The 23,862-nt window shown below is 39.9% G+C and overlaps 1 protein-coding gene across 3 annotated transcripts in view; it reads right to left on the bottom strand.

Moving 5' to 3' along the window:
• The window catches only part of LOC100977072 (neuronal acetylcholine receptor subunit alpha-7), a 139,390-nt gene that overhangs the window by 68,892 nt on the left and 46,636 nt on the right, over positions 1 to 23,862 (bottom strand). The gene's annotated exons all lie outside the window — the stretch shown is intronic.

Raw genomic sequence — 23,862 nt, 5'->3', positions numbered from 1 at the left:
AATGATTTAGCTATTTATCTTTGTATTTTTAAATAATTCATATGCTTAAAAAAACATAAAAGTAGGTGAAAATACAAGTTTTTAAAGTCAGGTTTGTTTCCAAAATATATACGCTTTTAAACAAATACAAGTATGTTATGCCTCCCTCCCCCAGGAAAGGGGCCATGGCCCTGTGTGGAGCTGCTGCACCCTGTGTGAGTGGTGCCATGAGGGCCGTGACTCTGCCTTCTCCCTGCAGATCTGGGCTTTTCTCTCATCCTCTAACTTCTAGGAGGCACATCAGGCTCTTGAAATACACCTGAAGGTAAAGCCTACCCAGGTGATAAACTAAAGGTGAGAAAGATGAGGTGACTTTAGAAGCAGCCATTCAAACTTGGATCTTTCTGACTCCAGAGCCTATTTTCCTACATTTCCAAAACACCTCCCTGAGTTCTGCCTCCAGCTAAGCCTATGCACTAACCAGGGAGCTTGGATAGTGTACCAGCTGTGACTTTGCTCCAGCACAGGACGTACAGAGAAGAGCCCCGTCCAGACTGGCCTTTCCAAATGGGAGGCAACTTGCGTTTTAGTACAGCTGACCAAGCCCAGTGAAAGGAGGCAAATGAGTGAATTCTGTACAATAGTTATACTGAGAATGTTGTGATTCAGCATGAAATAATCAACTCCAACCTAAAGGACTCTGTGAATTAGCAATTGACACCCTCTCCAGGGAAAATATTAATTAATGCCCCTGTGAAGATGTTCCCAGAAGCTGAAACCTCAAGCTCCCGCAATAGAATCTACTTGGCCTGGTTCACCGATGGGAAGTTTCAAAACAAAAAGACCCAAAGGCAGAAAGAACGTGGCATCTGCTGGGGCGTGTCAGTGGGCAGGGATGTAAATGAAAAACGAATGCTGCCTCTCATTAAAACGAAAATGCGTTGAGCATGTAAGCAGTTGACAGGGACATCAGTGCCCCAGCCCAGTTGCTCACATGTTGGGCACCTCTGGGGTGAGATGGGCCAGGTGGGGCAAATCCCACAGAGAGGAGAGGGCTGCCTGGGGAGGGACATGGGATGATGTCTCAGGGGACCCCAGGCCAGGGGCAATGTCCACAAGACGCTGAACATTTATTCAGTTACAGGAAAAAATATATCCCATTTTCCTAATAAAATGTGCCAGGAGTTTTTGGTGGGAAAAGCTGTAGAGCTAACATGTCTCTGTACTCTGCACTGAGCAAATGATCCCCAACAGAGCTATCCATTTAAGTGGCTGGAGCACTCCAGTTCCAGTTCAAGCTCCAATATTATTGGGAAGCACTGTTAAAACTCTTCAGAACGTGTATCTGTTGCCTCAACTTATTAAGGAGTTGTTGTTTTTAATGGACTTAAAATTAGCAAGGGTTCCATTTAGGTGCCTTTCCTTCTTTTAATTGCATTTGTGTCTTCATCTGCTGAGAGAAAGGCTTCTGTGGTTTGGGAGCTCAATTACTACGAATCTAATTAAAAGGCTTTCTTCTTTCCAACATTCTAACAGAAACCCCATTAGAGAACACTGAATTTCAGTGGTGTGTGGCAGCTTGGGACCAAGTACAGCTTTTCAAACTGTAATCAACAAGCAGCAGCCACCACCACCTGAGCATGCAGGGATACCCGTTAGGGGAGCCCCCCACAAAGACTCAAGAGGGAGAGAGGAGGGCATGAGGAACCATTCTCCCAGAACAATCTCCCTCCTCTTGGCACCTGTCCGGGCCACACACGGTCTGAGTCTCTTGGCTCTCTGTTTGCAGTGACAAGGTCCCTCACCTCCTTCCCATTCCCACTGTGCAGCCTGCTGCCCCTATGCACATGCAGGTGCACACACACAGAGGCTGTCCTCTACTCATCTTCACACCAGACTTTCTGACCATCCATATGATCAGATCACCCTCCTCCAACTGCACTGCCCAAAGGATCAAGTCAAAAATCTGGAGTGAAGTGCACAAGCCATTGCTACAAGCCATGGTCCAGCCGAGTTTTCATTCATTCATTCATTCATGCAACATTTATGGAACACCTCCTGTTCCCAGCATTATGCTTGCCTGATGTGTGCAGTGGAAATTAATATTGCTCCTGAGCTCCTAGAATAAAAATTTTGTGTGTGTGTGTGTGTATGTGTGTGTATGTGTGTGTGTGTTGGTGGGGGGGGATGAGGTAGGATTATACAACACAATAATGATACACTTATAACAACATATAACAACAAATGGTAACAAGGATCACGGAGGGAGGGAAAACAGGGTCCCTACAAGGAGGAAGACAGGTGGCATCCTGGGGCTGAGCCTCTGCTTTAACCACCTGTGATCCTGCAATACCACAGTATGTGGATCCCCTCACATCCACCATGTGCACCCAGTCCTGAGCCTTTATCCTTCGGTTCCCACCACCAGATCTGCTTTCCAAGGCTCTATCCAGGCATTACTGTCTCCAGGCCCCCACGCTTGTGACCACAGATGAGAGGCAGTTGCTGCAGGCCTCAGTCTCCTCATTTGCAAAATGGCTCTTGACTGACCCCTTTCCCCCTTCTCAAAGAGGTTCTGTGGGACTCTGGCAGCAATAGGTCTGCAGGTGCCGTGTCTTCTCCTATAAGACCTTGACCGGCTGGCAAGAAAAGCCCTCCCTCCCCAGGGGCTGCTCCAAAAGCAGGTTCAGAGTCCATCTGTCCCCTCCCCTCTCCCCACAGCCTTTTCCTTCCTCAATCCTTGGCAAGCACGTCCCGACCCTGCTGCACTAAAGCTGAGCTCAGCCCCCTGCTTCCTGACAGGCTTCTGCACAGAGGACCTGGGGGAGGACTTCAGCTCTGCACTCAACTTCCTTGCCTCGGGGTTTGTACTTGGCCACACAGGCTGCAGGTGAACTGGGAGACCTGGGGATGGTGGCCACACCTCTGAGTGTGGAAAGTCCCCAGATGGAATTATAGTTCCCACATGGCCCTCTGGCCCCCGGCAGAAGGACATTCAGGGCAGGTATGCAGGGGCTCCACTCCCACTGCCCAGAATTTACCTAGGGACAAAATCCAGTTCCTCACCCCAGGAGGGAAGTTTCCTTCTCTTTCACCCAAATATCCTCCACTGCTGCCAGAGCCCCCAGCCTGCCATGCAGCACTTGAGCCTGAAACCATGAATCAGCAGGCAGAGCTGCCTACAGCAGTCACTCCCTCCCAAGTTGGAGGCCACCCTGGTCAAACAAGGGGATTCCTGCAAGAGAGGGGACAGAAACATCCAACCCTGGCCCAGAGGCCTGTGAATAAATATGCACATTTAGTCTCCCGAAGAACAGTATTCCACAGGAACCTAGGGGCCTGCAATTAAGTAGCACAGACTCTATGTTTAATTCCATTTGGACGCTTATAACAAAATATCATACACTGGGTAGCTTATAAAAAATAGAAGTTTGTTTCTCACAGTTCTGGAGGCTGGAAGTCCATGATTAACCTGCCACTATGGTTGAACCCTGGTTTCTGGTGGGGGCTGGCTTCCCGGATCATAGGCAGCCACCTTTTCACTGTGTCCTCGCATGGTGGAAGGGGCGAGGGAGGTCTCTGGGGCCTTGTATATATGGGACCATCCATCATGACTGCACCCTCATGGACTAATCACCTCCTAATACCATCGCCTTGGGGATTCAGATCTCAACATATGCATTTAGTGGGGGAAAAAAACATTCAGACCATTGCACTGTGAAAGTGGGTTTCAGCAATTTCAGATCCTCAAGCTGCCCCCCTGGCTATTCCTGCCCTCCCCAACTGGGCAGGAGGGCATGGAGGAGCAGAGTCCACACAGGCAAAAGACCTGGGGGCTCCCGACTCAGCAGGCAATTGGCTTCTGTGCATTTCAATGTTCTCTCCTCCGAAACAGGGATGCAAACAGCTGCCCTGTCTGCTACAGCAGGTGGGAAGAGGAGGAGCATGCTGCAATCTGTGCGATGTCACTCAGTGCCAGTGGCTGTCACCACGTGGCTACTCACACACACGGCTCTCCTGCAAGATCTACACTCCCTTCTTCCTCTGGGATGAAGACAGGAGGAGGCAGGGTCCCCAGCCCGCCACAGAATCCCAGAAGGCCGGTGTGGCAAGGCACCCTCGAGTCAACGCGCCTAACTCCCTTCATTCTTTTTCCATCGGAGCTCTTCAGTTGAGGGCATGCTTTGATTTAAGTGATCGTGCTTTTTAAAATCAATCTCTCTGAATAATCGTCTATCTGGTTTAGAGTACAACGGTCGTGGTAATGCGTAATGTGCTATCTTGCATTTCTGCAGCAATTATTCTTTCGTGAATTACTGGGTAACATCATTCCATGTGATTTCACAGAGCTCCCATCACGTTATTTCTTTTTCCTTTGTGGAGATGCTGAGAAAAAAAAAAAAAGCAAAAACATAACAATAGACCTAACCACCACCATTTCTAAATTCTTGGTTGCAGAGAAAATAGCTGGATAATAGAAATTCATATTTGTGTAGCAGTCTAAAGTTTATAAACGGTGACTTCTTTTATCTAGTTTAATCTTTACACCAACCATATTTTTTTCTTAGTTTTACAGCATAACAAACTGAGGTTTTCCCTGAGTCAGCAAGATAGTAGGTCTGACAAAAGACTCATATCCAGAATAAGAAATAAACTCCAAAAAATCAATCAGAAAAGGGCAGGCAATCCAATAGAAAAATGGGCAAAAGATGAACAAGTACTTTACCAAGAGGATATCAATAAATATCAGGTATCAGGTATTGACGATACCTGAAAATAACAAAGCTAACCCTTAAACAGAGTTTGCATTTCTAAATGTCACATGCACACGCAAACAACGCATTTTGGCTTCACGACAATAATCCAGCAAAAAAAATACTATTATTTTTCTCATTTAATAATGGAGATTATGGGAGACCCCCCAAATTTAATTTTATATGTCTCTTTTCTGTTTGAATGCTTTGCTATGAGCAGGTATTACCTTTATAATGAAAGGAGAAGAGGAATGCATAAATATATCAATTATGAAACAAACAAGCTCCTGGCCCTAGGTCACACAGCTAAGTACAGAAACCTGTTTAAGAGGTTAGGGGGTTGGATTTCAGTTTCGTAAAGTTTAGTTTTCAACACTTGTGTTTTGAACCATGATGTGATTCTGTCCTCCTTGTTGTAACAGCAAACACTGTGATTACGATCACGGAAAATAATTCCCTTTGGTAATTGTACAAGACAGAAGTTTTCAAAGTATGGGCTTGGAACCCCTGGGTTTCTGAAATGCTTTCAGAGGACCAGTGAGTCAAATCTTTTTTTCATAATGGTTAGACGTTATTTCCCTCTTTCATCCCCCTTTTCCCTTGAGTCTTCCATAGAGCTTTGCAGAGGCTACAGGACATAGGGACCAGCAGCAGACTGAATGCAGAAGCTGGTCAGAGAGTCCAGACGTCTTCTATTACATGAGGCATTAAGGAGATTTGCAACAATAAAAAGCAACGCCACCCTTCCCACTGATTTCTTGGGTGAAAATATGGTTATTTTCCATAAAATGCTATTTATGTTAACATCTTGCTATTTATGGAATGGCCTTATTATATTAAGTGAATTACTGAACTTTAAAATGCTTCTTAGCTTTTATCTCCAATGTGGTAAATATTGATAGATATAATCACATAAACAAAACTTAAGAGGATCTTCAATAACCTTAAGGAGAGCAACGGAGTCCTGAAGCCTGGATGTCTGAGAGCCGCTGATGGGGAGCTTGGCATTTCTAGGACCATCCTGGTCCTCGTACCACAGGGCCTGGCCCTCTCGGGATACAGAGCTCGGCTCTACCTCTGCTCACATTTTGGGATTGCTCAGGGTCTGTTTGTTGGGGACACAATGTGAAAAATATAGATATCACAGGCTCTGGGCTCTGCTATTCATTAGCCATGTGGGCTAGGGGTAGTCCCATCCCCTGAACTTTTCTGAGACTCAGTTCCCTTATTTGTAAAAACAAGGGTAATGGCTGTCAACTGCTCTCTCTCCAGCATGCTGTAAGGACTGAATAGGTAGCACGAAGAAAAGTGCCTAAGAGCTGGGTGCGGTGGCTCACGCCTGTAATCCCAGCACTTTGGGAGGCCGAGGCAGGCAGATCACGAGGTCAGGAAATCAAGACCATGGTGAGACCCCGTCTCTAATAAAAATACAAAAAATTAGCCAGGCGCGGTGGCAGGCACCTGCAGTCCCAGCTACTTGGGAGGCTGAGGCAGGAGAATGGCAGGAACCTGGGAGGCGGAGCTTGCAGTGAGCTGAGATCGTGCCACTGCATTCCGGCCTGGGCGACAGAGCAAGACTCTGTCTCAAAAAAAGAAAAAGAAAAAGAAAAAGAAAAGTGCCTAAAATATAGCAAAATTCTCCACTGTTAAATTATCGGAAAAAAGTTCCTTTGATAGAAAGGTACTGAAAAGGCTAAGAGAATTGGCCCGAACTGGCAATATCTCCTCACTATCTGTGGCTGCCTATTTTTAGGGGTGGCACATAATTACTGGTTGGTTTTCTGTTTCTAATTTAACTGTGTAATAATTTGTTTTGATTCTCAGTTTATTCATTTAGCTCTGCAATGTTCCTTTTATTCTGTTATTTTATTGGCTCATCTTTGAAACCTGGTTGGTTTGGTTCCCACTGAAATTAAGGCTTAGGAATTAAGTGTCTAGAGGTCAGCATTTAATATTCCCAGTGGGTTCATGGTTATTCTGCGATGCATCAATGTGCAGATGAGAATCTTTTCCAAAAGTGTGTGCAACCTGACTTCCTTCAAGCCTTGGATCCTGGCCTCATCCACCAGCTAGCCACCTTGGCAAAGGGTTAAGCTAAGGAACTTCACTATTTCTAGGATTCTGGAGCTCCTTAATCACAGCCGAACTGTTTACAGATACATGCTTATTTCTGACGGTACCATTAAACCTGACAAATAGAGGAAATGCATTATGCTTTAAAACACAGCACCCCGAAGATCCTGAGATTGGAGACGTCGCTCCAAAGAGCCACTGAGGCAGAGACTGCAGTCTTTGGAAAAACTTCTGCCTCTAGAACTCCCCCAGCAGAGTGATTCTGAACTCTTTGATTCTATTTTTAACTACCAAAGTTAATCCTGCACAGTTCGAGAACACTGATTTCAAGAACAATGCAAAGTATAAGGCTTAAGGGATTTAAAAAATCAGACCACAGTGTAATACGTGTATATTTATATACATTTTTTTTTCCTCCCAACAGGTCAGCATGTAATTCCTTGAGACATAATCCCAGGAAAGACCCATGATGACAAGATGGAAAACTGGCTGATCAGCCTGGCTCCTTTAGGGAGAATAAATGCCAGGTGAACAGAGGCAGGCGGGTTTCCTGAGCTTAGGACCTGGATCCGGGCAACACCACTGACTTTTGTTTCCCCTGTGAAATCCAGATCCAATTTGCCCAATGCCAGATTGAAGGGAGCAAGGCAGACCAAGGTGTTCAGCTGCCTGTGAGTGCAGGAATAAGAGAGCTTGCCCGGGGGAGGTGAGCCCCACCCAACCTGATGTCCACTTGGTTCTCGCTGGGTGGACTCCCATCCCCAGAGCTGCCCCATCCTTCTCAGGGAGGGAGGAAGAGTTCAAGCATGCACTTTTCACTGCAACTGAAAGGTTTCCTTTCTTTCTATAAGAAAGGGCCCCCTATCTCCCTCAAAGGACCTACCTCTTGGGGAATGAAGCCTGGAAGGTGGATCATGAGAGCAGACCCTAACAGAGAAGGAATCGATCTTGAATTAGCAGAGCTGACAACGGGTAGTGGTAGGAAGATTGTGGAGTAGAGGAGAAAGAGGAAGAGAGATGCTGGGTTTCCGGCATACTGAGTGGAGCAGGAATCAAACTTCATCTGAACTACCCTTGAACAGAAAGGATAAATCTCCCTTTAAGTTTAAGCCATCATCCCAACTGAATCAGTTTTCAGGAATTTCCTTGAGTGTTTACAAGTTGTATCTCTCTGGACTCAAAGCAAACACCTATACACACAGCCAGACTCCCACAAATGACTTGGTTACAAAATTTCTGTAATTTCAATATCAGGCTTTTTCAATGAATTGTCAAAAAGCTAGCTGCAACAAATCTCATCACAATTGGGGTCCTCTAAAGAACTGAGTTAGAGATAAGGAGACCCCAACAGAGCCCTTGGTATGGAACCGGTGCAAAGTGGGTTCCAAAGGCCAATAGAAAGGGAAGGGGATAAGATGAATGAATGGAAGTTAGGAGCAGGATTTAGAAGCAGTCATTTCTTTTTCTTTTTTTTTTGTCATTTGATATTTCTAATACTTCTATAAATAATATAGGTTAATTGGCTTAAGAAACAAAGACAAAAATAAATCAGGCCACGAATCAGGAAAGTATAACATAAAAATAATGCATCTCTACTACATCACAGAAAATACGAATGAGGCATGGGCCAGATGAAAACAAATTGGAATGACAGCCACAAGAAGGAAGTATGAGTATGAATGAATGGATGATTAAATATATACATAAATAAAAATTTTAAAATAACAAGCACAAAGAAGAAAGGCAGCCAGGCATACACACACAACTAATATACAAAGTAGCCTGGAAAAAAGCCCAAATAAGAAGGGCATGCTTCTCATGAGTTCTTTATATTATACTATATAAGTCTTGGATCAAATTAAGCATGATTTCAAAGATGAGCTAATAAAATAACAGAATAAAAGGAACATTGCAGAGCTAAACAAATAAACTGAGAACCAAAACAAATTATTACGTAGTTAGATGAGAAACAGAAAGGAACAAAACAGACACAGCTAAAAAATTAAGTTACTGGCATGAAGGCACGACCTGAGATAATCACGGTGTAAGATAATCACAGTGTCTGCAGAGCAAACACACCAAGAGATTACATCCATTACAGAAGTTGGAAATGGAAGTGAAACAAAGAAGCCATAGCTAGAGCTGAAATGGTGACTACAACACAGAGAAACTAGTTAAGTATGCCGGGATAATACATGGGGGCCCTGCTTCTGGTCCTAGCAAAACAGGAGACTCTATAATGTTAATACTATCCTGCTACAAACACCTGGAAATTCTGGAGAAAATCAAACAAATGTCTTTTTAAATGCTGATTTTGGCTCACAAGAAAGCACAAGAAATCCTTCAAAACAACAACAACAAAAAAATCCAAGAGGAAATTGAAAAGAACATTGTAAGTACGTGAGCTGACACCATAGCAGAGTGCAGGAGTGTGGAGACCAGTGGCCAGTGTTATTCACAGAGAGCCTAAACAATGCCTAAGTGGGACTATAGAAAAGATTCTCTTTCATAGGTGGAGGGCTGAACCAAACCCCCCACCTACTTCCACCAGCATGGTCCAGGAAATTTGAAGAGACCATTGGCCAAGAAAGAAGCAAGTTAGTCTGTGTCATTCTGGGCTGAAAGTGGAGAACCAGGGTATACTCTATTTCCTGAAAATGTATCAGCCTTCTTTCTGATGGAGAATTCAAATGTAACCAATTCACAAAGCCTAGGAACTTTGCAAGTCATGGAATTAGCTTAGAAGTTGTTCCAGACCAGTAAAACTTGAGGACCCAGACAGACGCAATGAGAACAAACAAATTAGCAAACCACAAAAAAGACAAAAGAAAGAAAATAATAATAACAAAAAATTGTTGCATAGAAAACACAATGATTATACCCTCCTGATCAAAGATACAAAATACATAAAGTATAACATTTTCCATGAGTGAAAGAGAAAACCAAGTCAGGAGGAATAAGCCCCCAAAAATACAGACAAGAGAAATATCAGAGGGATAATACTGAATAAATATGTTTAACGTGATTAAATGCACTACAGAAATCAAAAACATAGTAAAAGAATAAGATATTCTAGGGGTAAAAATGCAGATTTGGAAGAAAACAAAAGTAAGAGCTTTACAAAATGAAAAATTTAGTAACTGAAATAAAAGCTCAATGGGTGGGTTAAACAATGAATTGGAAAGAACAGAAATGATAATTAGTAAGCTGAAGACAGACTCAACAAAATGACCTAAAATGTAACTCAGAAAGATAAAGAGATGGAAAATGCGAATGCTTGAAAAACTTGAAGGACACAATGAAAAGATTCAATATGTGTATAAAATAGTTTCATAAAAGAAAGGTTAAAGAAATAATGGCTGAGAAATTTCCAGAATTGGCCAACTTATCCTCAGATTAAGGAAGTATGAGTTCCTCAAAAATATAAGTATAAATCAAAGACTAATTCAAACTTCCATCATTTTTTAGCTCTGGCAAGTAAATAGCTTAGAATTAATCACTCTCATACTTAACAACAGAAAAAAAATGAATGAAATGAAAAATCAATGACATTTATTGGACTCAGGAGGGACTGAAGCTGCAGGGTAAGTACCACACTGAAATATGGAGAGACATGAAATTCAGGGCACAGCCAAAATCTGCTCACTCAAAGCAGAAGCCACTGGAGCTATGAACTTGTGGTAATGCTTAAATGGTAATTTCAGTGAATCTCTGGTTGCTGAGTGTGAACCAGCAATGAATGACAGTGAGAAGCCCCCAGACAGCCACAGTCTTGCTGAGGCCTCTACAATTTCATGGGTTTTATGTCTAGAAACTCCACTAGGTTCTCATAGTAAATGTGCAAGGAAGATCTCCTTGTGGCTCCAGCAAGAGAAGGGGAGAAGTAACCACTGGGAAACAGGTCACCCAGAGCCTTCTCCACAAAAAAAGCCTACTCTCCAGGGTTTCTCAGAGCTTATCCCTGCTAGGGAAATTACACTGGTCCCACTCCAGCAGCCTGTAGCCTTTCTGTCTTACCTAAGAGGGGAAAAAGCTATACCACTGCTATACCACTAGAGAAACACTTGTGAAGGTCAGAGCCCAGACACACAGGCCTACTACAACGCTACCATGTAACACAGGATTACAGAACACTTCTTCCCCTCATCCCCACTTACCACCCCACCAACAGGGGTCCAGTATAACTACTGTGAACTACAGTCCAAAAAGCTGTAGATTCTCTGAGAAAGAGTACTTAATTAAGGAAGACAGACATCAAGAGGGAAGACAAAAACAGGAACACTAGAAGAACCTGAAGGCTCTGGCAGTTAAAGCTACAGCAAACATCAAATAAAGCCCAACTACTACCTGTCACATGAATTCACACACTAAAAAGCTACTTATCTAAATTCATGATGTCATGACCATTTCTGCTTTATTACAGAAAAATTACAAGGCAATTAAAAGACAAGAAAAAACAGTCTGCAGAGACAAAGCAAACATCAGAACAGGACTTAGATATGATACAAATGTTGAAATTATCACATAAGAAATTTAAAATAATGTGATAAATATGCTAAAGGTGCTAAAGGAAAAATAAACAACATGCAAAAGCAGTTGGGTAACATCAGCAGAAAGAAACTCTCAGAAAGAATTGCAAGGAAATACTAGAAATCAAAACCAGTGTAACAGAAATAAAGAATGCCTGTATGCAATTTGAACATGTTGTGTCAAAAATGTAAGTTAAATGAAATTTAAGCCTTGTAAAGTTTCAAAAGAAAAAAGAAAGAGCGTTTGATGGCCTCATGAGGAGCCTGGACACAGCCAAGCAAGGAATCAGTGAGCTGGATAATGTGTCAACAGAAACTTCCAAAACTGAATTGCAAAAAGAAAAAAAAACAGATTATCCAAAAATTGTGGAACAATTTTGAAAGGTATAACACATATATAGTTGAATCACCAGAAGGGAGAGCAGAGCAGAAAGAATAGTTGAAAGAATAATGGCTGAGAACTTCCCAACACCATTGACAGACACAAATCATAGATCCAAGAAGCTCAGTAGACACCAAGTAAAATAAATGTCTAAAAAATTCAACATAGATCTTATTCTTATCACAGAAATTAAATCAAAATGGATCATAAGCCTAGATGTAAAATATAAAATTCTAATACTAGAAGAAAAGACAGGATTAAATATACGTGACTTTGGGTTTGGTGATTATGGTTTTTCATACAACAGCAAAGGCATGATGATCCATGCAAAGAAAAAATTAGTAAGTTGGACTTTATTAAAATTAAAAACTGCTCTATGGAAGATACTGTTACAAGAATGAAAAGAAAAACTACAGACTGGGATACAATTTTACAAAACACATCTCTGATAAAGAACTTATATTCAAAATATAGGAAAGAAACCAGCAATACATTAACAAACAACCTAACTAAAAAATGGCCAAATGATATGAACAGGCAACTCACCGAAGAAGATGTACAGATAACAAATAAACATATTAAAAGATGCTTCACATCATGTTATCATGGAAATGTAAATTATAACAATGCAATACCACCATATACCTATCGGATAGACGAAAATCTTAAAAGTTCACATTACCAACTGCTGGGAGGATGGGGAGCAACAGGAAGGCTCGTTCATTGCTGGTAAGAATGCAAAATGGTACGACCACTTTGGAAGACAATTTGGCGGTTTCTTACAAAACTAAACCTAGTGTTACCATACGATACAACAACTATATTCCTAGATATTTACCCAATGATTCAAAAACACATATCTACAGAAAACCTGCACATGTTTATAGCAGCCTAATGCATAATCACAAAAACTGGATGCAATCAGGATGTCTTATAACAGGTGAATGGAAAAACAAACCATGGCACATCCACACAATGGAATATTATTCAAGTATAAAATGAAATGAGCTATCAAGCCATGAAAGATATAGGTGATTCTTAAATACACAGTGCTAAGTGAAAGAAGCCAGGCTGAAAAGGCTACATATTGTATCATTCCAATAAAAAGACATTCTACAAAAGGCAAAACTTTAGAGACTGTAAATTTATCCGTGGTTGCCAGTGGTGGGGGTTAGGAGTAGACAAATGGAGCACAGAGTACTTCTAGGGCAGATAATTCTGTATCATATTGTAATGGTGAATACAAGACATTAAGCATTGTCAAAACTCATAGAACTTTAAAATACAAAGAGTAACCCAAAATGAATGCAAAATACAAAACAAATACTTAGGAGATTCGGTGATCCAGAATGGAATACAAAATGTAACAAAAGGATTCAAATACATTACAAAAGTATAAAACGACCTTACTGACATGACTGGGAGAAAAAGGTGCTGGTCTAAGTAACTTTGAAACTGGGTGTATTCTGCAAGGAACTGTGTATCAGCATTGCACTCTAGTTGATGAAGTTGCTCCTCACAGAGTTGTAAGTTACCAATTCTGAAACTACTGTACATGTATATTGCAATCGAACAGTTAAGTAAATGGATGCCATGTGTAGAAATCAGTTTTCTCACTTTAGAGTGAGAGTTGGAGACTTAAGCATGAATTCCATTTAGCTTAATAAGGATACATACGGTTACATACAGAAATACTTATAGATGTTTGTGTATATATGAACTACTATATACACATATAACTCTTTGCTCTGTCAGAAAGGGCCTAGAAATGATGACACCCCAATGGCAATGAACCCCCCTAGCACCCAAACCTTGCTTTCTAATCATTCACCAATGCAAGGAACCAGGATTTCTGGAGAAAGGGCTGATTCTAGGTGTTGGGCAGGAAATATACCAGATGAACCTGGAACATACTGCAGAGCCAGAAAGAAGGAAAATGAGTGAAAAAAAATAAAATAACACCAATGCTGTTAAGCCAGAGGGATACTGCAGCAAATTTAACAAGTACCTAGTGGTAAAAACCAGTAAACAATTTGAACAACAAAATAAGGTAATACTGGATTACACTCCAAAATATAAAATAAATACTGCTGAGTCCACACTAACATAAATAAATGATTAAATAAATAAATGGGGTGAAGGAGGCAAACTCTCTATGAAGAAGAATTTCAATTTATGTAGACACTTTGCCTTCATGGAGATGAAACACTACTTTCCACTCCCTAATTTGGGCTGTGCTTAGTGACTTCCTGGGCTGTGCATAGTGACTTCCTTCCAAAGAGTACAATATATAAATAGGGGAAAAAGAGTAACTTTACAGTCGAGGGACCTGACGAATACCATTTTAAGCTATTTGATTAAGGCCCACAGCAACAGTAAGTCATATTGATATTATGCACACTGGATATGATATGATAACATATAATACTCTGCTGTCTGTCTACCCCAAAACACATTACTCCATTCTAACTTGGATAAAAACATCCAACAAATCCCAATGGAGAGACATGTTACAAAATATCTGACCAGTGCCCTACTCAAAACTGTCGAGATCATCAGAAACAAGGAAAGGCTGAAAAACTGTTACAATGAAGAGGAGCCTAAAAAGACACAAGGACTAAATGCTACATGGAATCCTGGATGGGATCGTGGAACAGAAACAGGAAATGGGATTTAAAAAGCCAATAAAATGTGAATAAAGTACGGACCTCAGTTTAAAATATCTATGAATATCCAATTACTAATTGTAACAAAAAGCATCACACTGATGCAAGAGGATACTCACAGGGGAAACTGTGTGGCCTCCAGGGAAACTCCCTGCAGTACCTTCAAGTTTTCTTTAAAGATAGCTGTTAAAGTGAACTTGAAAAATAAAAGCGTTTATTTATTTATTTTTTTTTGAGATGGAGTCTCGCTCTGTCACCCAGGCTGAGTGCAGTGGTGCAATCTTGGCTCACTGCAACCTCCGCCTCCAGGGTTCATGCCATTCTCCTGCTTCAGCCTCCCGAGTAGCTGGGACTACAGGCGCCTGCCACCAGGCCCAGCTAATTTTTTGTATTTTTAGTAGAGACGGGGTTTCACCATGTTAGCCAGGATGGTCCCGATCTCCTGACCTCATGATCTGCCCGCCTCAGCCTCCCAAAGTGCTGGGATTACAGGCGTGAGCCACCGTGCCTGGCCAAAAGTGTTTATCTTTAAAGAAAACTTGAAGATATTACAAGGGAATTTATTTATAATATGTTTATTTATAATTTTAAAATTAACTAAGTCACATTGTAGCAAAACGATAGAATATGAAAAAGAATATCTTAAAAGTACAGAATCAAACAGTTTATCTACAGGGTAACAACAACTGGCCAGGGAGCAGATGGCAAGGCACAATAAGAGCAGCCAGGAATCAATGAAGTAACATGTTCAAATTATGGAAAGTAATTATGGACTTCAACTTTGGAATCTAAGACCAGCTACACTGCCGTCCAAGAGTAAAGTTAAAAGAAAAACGTTTTTCAGATAAACAAAGACAATGTCATTACTGACACTACTTCATTGGAGTAATTACTATCAGGTGTCCTCCTGGAAGGAGAAACTGAATTCAGAAGAATGGGATACAAAAATTGGAGTCAGCATAATTGAAACTCTGAAAATACTTTTAAATACAAACTCTTTTCAGGTTATTTTTAACATACACTCAAGGGATAATTCCAATTCCACTGTTAATCCTCTACGCATTTATTCTAGTTTCACATGTCATCAAATCTAAGATGCTATTCAATTGTAAGACATGCCCGATTTTAAATAAAAAAGTTAAAATGTGAAACTAATGTGCATCTTAGAATGAATGGAATATGGTGTTAAGTTTCTTTGTATGCATAAGGATAAAGATACAGAAAATATATAAAGTAGCAGAGACGGCTAATGATCTATCACAATGTCAGGCACTCTAATGTTTGAAAAACATTAATTGGGATAAAGGGCCTACATGGGGGGTTTCTGCCAGAATCAACATTGATATTTTTATAAATTATCTCAAAGGCAGGAAACTTTCTAAGTTTGCAGATGCTCCTAAGCTTATTTAAATAGCAAAGACTACTAGAAGTGACCTACAGGGACATGTTGCTGAAATATAAGAATTAGGGGGAGGCCGGGTGCAGTGGCTCCCACCTGTAATCCCAGCACTTTGGGAGGCTAAGGCAGGTGGATCACCTGAGGTCAGGAGTTCGAGGCCTGGCCAACATGGTGAGACCCTAGCCCTACTAAAAATACAAAAATTCACTGGGCGTGGTGGTGGGTGCCTGTAATCCCAGCTACTCAGGAGGCTGAGGCAGGAGAATTACTTGAACCCAGGACGCGGAGGTTGCAGTGAGCTGTGATCGTGCCGTTACACTCCAGCCTGGGCCACAAGAGCAGAATTCCGTCTCAAAAAAAAAAAGAGTCAGAGGTCAGCCGATGAGCATAGGTATGAGTGCAGTCCGTGCAGGCAGCGCCAGCCTGTCCTTGTGGCCACCTTCTAATGCACTAGCATGAGCAGTCAGCGAGGCTGCACTCGAGTAAAGTAGCCTGAGGAGTTTCCCAGGGCAGCTGGTCCAAACTGTCTTCCTCTTCAGGACAATTCTTGGACAAAATGTCCACCGCTGGTGATTCACATTTATTAAAGACTTGCACATTTATTAAAAATATCTGATGGAGAGGAAGGAACATTGAGCATGATATGCCAAAGCTTCAGTCCTCTACTGGAGCCACCATGGTAAATCCAACCCTGACCTAAAGGGGCTCTGCTCTTTGCCCAAAGTGCATGTTCTGAGACCGTATGTGCTCATGCACATTGCCGCCCAGTCAGTCCCGTGCTGAACTCCAAACGAGGAACACACTGGTGAGAGAGAATTCAATGGAAGTCCTACCTTGTGAAACCAGGCTGGGGTCACCCTAAATCTATGGTCTAAGAGAGCCCTATGTAAATTACAGACATTAAACAGAAAGAACTATAACCCCTCCTACCAATTCTTAGTTCATATTGCTGTCACAGGGATTCTAAGAAGTCCTGTAGAATCTGATTAAACTTGAAGTTTTCCAACATGTTTGTTTTTCTGTAAAATTTATAAATAGCGAGTTCCATACAGACTTTTAGGCTCTAATCCTTCTCTTATAGACTTGTAGGAAGATAATAAATTACTGGTGTCCAGAAACACCTTGGCAGTTCATTCTAATTAATCAAACAGAGTTTTAACACAAGGAAAACTATACCTCTCCCTTCTTCAGCCCAAAATTCCATTGCCCATCTAATCTAGGGCTTCTACTGATGAATAGTGAGGTGCTAAAAAATCAAATACAGACCATTCATAAACCCTTTTCTTCTTCTGAAAAGGAGAATGAAGTGACTCCTGACATGAGGCCACTACACCAATTACCAAGAAAAATGTTCCTATCACAAAATCAGGAACCAAATTGCGTTGGAACTTTTTCATAATTTAAATGATTAAATAGTTTGCATAAATTTCCAAAGTAATTCCTTCCTTCATAAATGACCTTTTGTTATATATGAGCCACTTAATATGTCAGGGAAATATTTTTTCATTATAAACCCTGAACTGGCTAGGAATAAATTGCTACGTGTAGATGACGTCCAAGTTTGAATCTATATAATAGTTAACAGTTGAATTTCTGTCCCACACCATCCACCCTCCTTATCTCATCCCTTCACATGTAGCCCAAAATAAATTTGCACTAGTTTTTACATTTATTATAACCTAGAACAACAATGTTTCTTTGCAATTTGATAAAGTGTCTTGGTCTGTTTTGTGTTGCTGTAACAGAATATCATGAAGGGAGTAATTTATAAAGAAATTTATTTCTCACAGTTCTGGCGGCTGGGAAGTCCAATTTCAAAGTGCTGGCATCTGGCAATGGGGCTTCTTGCGACAACATCCCATGATGGAAGACAGAAGGGCTAGAGAGTACTCGAGAGAGAGCAAGAGGGGACCAAACTCACTTTTTTAACACATCCACTCTTGAGATAATTTGTTATCTCCCCCTCTCACAATACTCACTCCTACAATAACAATATTAATCATTATTAGCTAATCACCTCCTATTAGGCCCACTTCCCAGTACTGTTGCATTAGGAATTAAGATCCCAACATATGAACTTTGGGGGACACATTTAAACCATAGCACCAAGGAATACATTTGCCCTAATTTATATTTTATAGAAAGTCAGGTTATCATGAAAGATTCTCCCAAGTAGCTAGGACTACAGGTGTGCACCACCACACGAGGCTGATTTTTGTATTTTTAGTAGGAGACAGTGTTTCATCATGTTGGCCAGGCTGGTCTTGAACTCCTGACCGCAAGTGATCCACCTGTCTCGGCCTCCCAAAGTGTTGGTATTACAGGCATGAGCCATCATGCCCAGCCTGAGCTACTAATTTCACATTTAAGAAATTATACTAAAAAACAGTGATCATTAACAAAAATGGAAACCCAAAGATGTTCATTATAATGTTATTTATAGGGCTTGCAATATTATCAACAAAGTTAACTGCCCAGCAATACATCATTGCTTATACATAAAATGGAATATTATATAATTAGTTTTTTTTTCAAAACAATCATATTAAAAATAAGATATACAGTGGAAAGAAGACATTGCATAAAGTTGTACTAATTGCATTATCCAATTGTTGAAAGAACTGTTAAGTTCTATTCTATGATCCCCATATTTTACATCCTGTATTGCCACAAATATGATCTGATTATTTTCATGCTGAGTTGTTCTCTAAAACATTCTCATCTTACATATAACCTGCTTTACTAAGAATTACAGGTGGAGATTGTGAACACAAAGATAGAATAGAAATTACTCAATTTGAAAAACAAAGGTAAAATAAACTGAAAAAAAAGTCAGAGACTTATGGGACTACAAAAAAAAATCTAATAATCATATAATTGGAGTCCTAGATAAAAGAAGAAGGTGGAGTTGAAAAAGTACATGAATAATGACCGACACTTCACAAATTTGATAAAAGACACAGATCTATAGATTAAAGAAATGAACAAACCCCAAACAAGATAAATCCAAAGAAATCTCCACCATGACACATCATAGTCAAATTTCTAAAAATTAAGGACCACACAAAAACCTTAAAAACAGAGAAAGAAAAATGACACATTACCTATACTGCAAAAACAATTCAAATGACAAAGTATTATTCATTGGAAACCATAGAGTTCAGAAGGAAGAAAAACAACCTTTTCAAATGCTGAAAAAAAGATCACCTCAGAATCCTATATACAGTGAAATATATTGGTCAAAAATGAAAGAAAAATGAAGAAATTCTCAGACTGAGGCAACTAAAAGATTGTGTTGCCACCACATCTACCTTCAGAAGAATAGCTAAAGGAAGTTCAATAGATTGAAAGGAAACATTAAAAGAAGGAAGAGTGGAGAGAAAGGAGGGGAAAATATGGCAAGTAAAAATATGGGTAAATATAATGGAACTTTTTTTCTCTTGTTGAGTATTCTAAATTATGTTTGTTGGTTGAAGGAAAAAGTATAAAACTGTCTGAGATGGTTTTAATGTATGTGGAGAAAATAGTAAAGGTAACTACAGGAGAGGATAAAGGGAGGTAAAGTTTCTATGCTGCATGCAAACTGGTAAAATAACATTAGTAGACAGGAATAAGCTATTCATAAATAATATAATACCTAGAAAAACGACTAATATTCAAACAATAGAGTATTACTCATTGGAATAATTTATATATACACAAAGTGTTCCACTGGGACACACTATGAATAAATCAAATGGAATTCTTAAAAATGTTCAAATAGCCTATAGGAAAGCAGGTAAAATATAAAAAAGATAAACAAAATACAGAAATAAAATGGCACACATAAGCCCCTAACATACCAATAATTACATTAAATGTAAATACTCTTAAGTACAGTAATTTATTTATTTTTATTTTTCAAATTTAATTTTATATTTTAAGTTCCGGGATACATGTGCAGGTTTGTTACACAGGTAAACATGTGCCATGGTGGTTTGCTGCACCTATCAACCCATCACCTAGGTATTAAGCCCAGCATGCATTTGCTATTTTTCCTGATGCTCTCCCACTGCCAGGACCCCACCCGACAGGCCCTGGTGTGTGTTGTTCCCTGCTTTACCCCATGTCCATGTGTTCTCATTCTTCAGCTCCCACTTATGAGAATATGCAGTGTTTGCTTTTCTGTTCCTGCATTAGTTTGCTGAGAATAATGGCTTCCAGCTTCATCCATGTCCCTGTAGAGGACATGATCTCATTTCTTTTTATGGCTCTGTAGTATTCCGTGGTGTATATGTACCACATTTTCTTTAGTCTATCATTGATGAGAATTTGGGTTGATTCCATGTCTTTGCTATTGTGAATAGTGCTGCAATGAACATACACATGCATGTATCTTTATAATAGAATGATTTATATTCCTTTGGATATATACCCAGTAATGGGACTGCTGAGTCAAATGGTATTTCTGGTTCTAGGTCTTTGAGGAATTGCCACACTGTCTTCCACAATGGTTGAACTAATTTACATTCCCACCAACAGAATACAAGCATTCCTATTTCTCCACAGCCCTGCCAGCATCTGTTGTTTCTTGACTTTTTAATAATCACCATTCTGACTGGCATGTGTTGGTATCTCATTGTAGTTTTGACTTGCATTTCTCTAATGATTCGTGATGTGGAGCTTTTTTTTCATATGTTTGTTGCCCACATAAATGTCTTCTTTTGAGAAGTGTCTGTTCTTGCCTTTTGCCCATTTTTTTAATGGGGTTGTGTTTTTCTTGTAAATTTGTTTAGTTCATTGTAGATTCTGGATATTAGACCTTTGTCAGATGGACAGATTGTAAAAATTTTCTCACATTCTATAGGTTGTCTGTTCACTGTGATGACAGTTTCTTTTGCTGTGCAGAAGCTCTTTAGTTAGATCCCATTTAATTTTTGTTTTTGTTGCAATTGATTTTGACGTTTTCAACATGAAATCTTTGCCCATGCCTACGTCCTGAATGATAGTGCCTACATTTTCTTCTAGGTTTTTATATTTTAGGGTTTTACATTTAAGTCTTTAATCCACCCTGAGTTAATATTTGTATATGGTGTAAGGAAGGGATCCAGTTTCAATTTTCTGCATATGGCTAGCCAGTTCTCCTAGCACCATTTATTAAATAGGAAATCCTTTCCCCATTGCTTGTTTTTGTCAGGTATGTAGAAGATCAGATGGTTTTAGATGTGTGGTCTTATTTCTGAATTCTCTATTCTGTTCCATTGGTCTATGTGTCTGTTTTTGTGCCAGTACCATCCTGTTTTGGTTACGGTAGGACTGTAGTATAGTTTGAAGTTGGGTAGAGTGATGCTGCTCCAGCTTTGTTCTTTTTTGCTTAGAATTGCCTTGGCTGTAAGGGCCCTTTTTTGGTTCAATATGAATTTTAAAGTAGTTTTTTTTTCTAATTTTGTGAAGAATGTCAATGGTAATTTAATGGGAATAGCATTAAATCTGTCTACTTTGGGCAGTATGGCCATTTTCATGATATTGATTTTTCCTATCCATGAGCATAGAATGCTTTTCCATTTGTTTGTATCCTCTCTGATTTCCTTGAGCAGTGGTTTGTAGTTCTCCTTGAAGAGGTCCTTCACTTCCCTTGTTAGCTGTATTCCTAGGTATTTTATTTGCTTTGTAGCAATTGTGAATGGGAGTTCATTCATGATTTGGCTCTCTGTTTGTCTGTTGTTATACAGAAATGTTTGTGACTCTTGCATATTGATTTCCTGTCCTGAGATTTTGCTGAAGTTTCTTATCAGCTTAAGGAGATTTGAAGCTGAGACAACGGGGTTTTCTAGATATAGGATCATATCATCTGCAAACAGAGACAATTTGACTTCCTCTCTTCCTATTTGAATACTCTTTACTTCTTTCTCTTGCCTGATTTCCCTGGCCAGAATTTCCAATACTATGTTGAATGGGAGTGGTGGGAGAGGGCATTCTTGTCTTGTGCTGGTTTTCATGGGGAATGTTTCCAGCTTTTGCCCATTCAGTATGATATTGGCTGTGGGTCTGTCATAAATGGCTATTATTTTGAGGTATGTCCCATCAATACCTAGTTTATTGAGAGTTTTTAACATGAAGGGATGTTTAATTTTATCAAAGTCCTTTTCTGCGTTTATCGAGATAATGAAGTGGCTTTTGTCTTTAGTTCTGTGTATGTGACGAACTACATTTATTGATTTTCCTATGTTGAACCAACCTTGCATCCCAGGGATGAATCTGACTTGATCATGGTGGATAAGCTTTGTGATGTGCTGCTGGATTTGGTTTGCCAGTATTTTATTGAGGGTTTTTGCATCGAAGTTCATCAGGGATATTGGCCTGAAGTTTTCTTTTTTTGTTGTATCTCTGACAGGTTTTGGTATCAGGATGATGCTGGCCTCATAAAATGAGTTAGGGTGGAGTCCCTCCTTTTTAATTGTTTGGAATAGTTTCAGAAGAAATGGTACCAGGTCCTCTTTGTACCTCTGGTAGAATTAAGCTATAAATCCATCTGGTCCTGGGCTTTTTTTTTTTTTTTTTTTTTTTTTGGTTGGTAGGCTTTTATTACTGCCTCAATTTCAGAACTTGTCATTGGTCTATTCAGGGATTTGACTGTATCCAGGTTCAGTCTTGGGAGGGTGTATGTGTCCAGGAACGTAACCATTTCTTCTAGGTTTTCTAGTTTTAAATAAAGTAATTTAATACAGGTTGGCAGAGACTAGAAAAACAGGTCCCAATAGTCTTTAAAAGACATGATGCTGAAATAACTCACATCCACATACGAAAAAATAAATGTAGATACAACCTTACATCCTTCACAAAAATTAACTCAAAATGGATCACAGACCTAAATGTAAAATGCAAAACTATAAAACTAGAAGATAACACAAGAGAAAACCTACATGACTTTGGTATGGTGATGACTTTTTAGAAGTAACACCAAAAGATGATCTACGAAAGAAAGAATTGATAGACTGGACTTCATTAAAATTAAAAACTTCTCCTCTGCAAAAGAAAATTTCAAGATAATGAGAAGCCAAGTCACAGAATGGGAGAAAATAATTGAAAGAGACAAATCAGATAAAGGACTGTTATACAAAAACATCAAACAGTGCTTAAAATTCAACAAAAAGAAAACAAGCAACCCAATTTAAAAATAGGCCAAAGACCTTGCTATAGTTTGTCTGATCCCTCCAAATCTCATATGGAAAACTGATCCCCAACACTGGAGGTGGCACCTAAGGGGAAGTGTTTGGGTCACGGGGCAAATCCCTCATGAATGGCTTGGTACTATCCTCCTGGTAATGAGTTACCACTCTTTTAGTTCCCATAAGAGCCGTGAGTGCTAGTTGTTAAAAAGAGCCTGTCACCTCTTTCTCTTTCTCTCTTGCTTCCTCTCTTATCATGTGATCTCTACACATGCTCCTCCTCCTTCACCTTCTGCTATGAGTAGAAGCAGACTGAAGCCCTCATCAGAAGCAGATGATGGTGCCATACTTCCACAGCCTGTAGAACTGTAAGCCAAATAAAACTCATTGCTTTATAAATTACCCAGCCTCAGGTATTCCTTTATAGGAACACTAAATGGACTAAGACAGATCTTAACTGATACTTCACCAAAGAAGACATACAGATAAACATATGAAAATACGTTTCACATCATATGTCATCAGGGAAATGCAGAGTAAAACAACAATGAGATACCACTACACATTTATTGAAATGGCCACAATCCAGAACACTGGCAACACCAAATGCTGGCAAGGACAAACAGAAACAGGAATTCTCATTTATTGCTGGTGAGAACAGAAAATGGTACAGGCACTTGGAATGACAGTCTAGGATTTTCTTACAAAACTAAACATACTCTTATCATTTAATCCAGCAATTGCCCTCTTTGGTATTTACCCAGAGGATGTGAAAACATATGTCCACACAATACCTATACACAGATGTTTATAGAAGCTTTATTCATAATTGCTCAAAACTGGAAGCAACCAAAATGTCATTCAGTAGGTAAATGGGTAATCTGTGGTACATCTGGACAATGGATTATTATTGAACACTAAAAAAAAAAAAA

The sequence above is a fragment of the Pan paniscus genome, chromosome 16 (genome assembly GCF_029289425.2).
Source record: "Pan paniscus chromosome 16, NHGRI_mPanPan1-v2.0_pri, whole genome shotgun sequence".
Taxonomy (NCBI): domain Eukaryota; kingdom Metazoa; phylum Chordata; class Mammalia; order Primates; family Hominidae; genus Pan; species Pan paniscus.
Note: the sequence above shows the minus strand (reverse complement) of the source record. Positions and strands in the feature narration are given on the sequence as shown.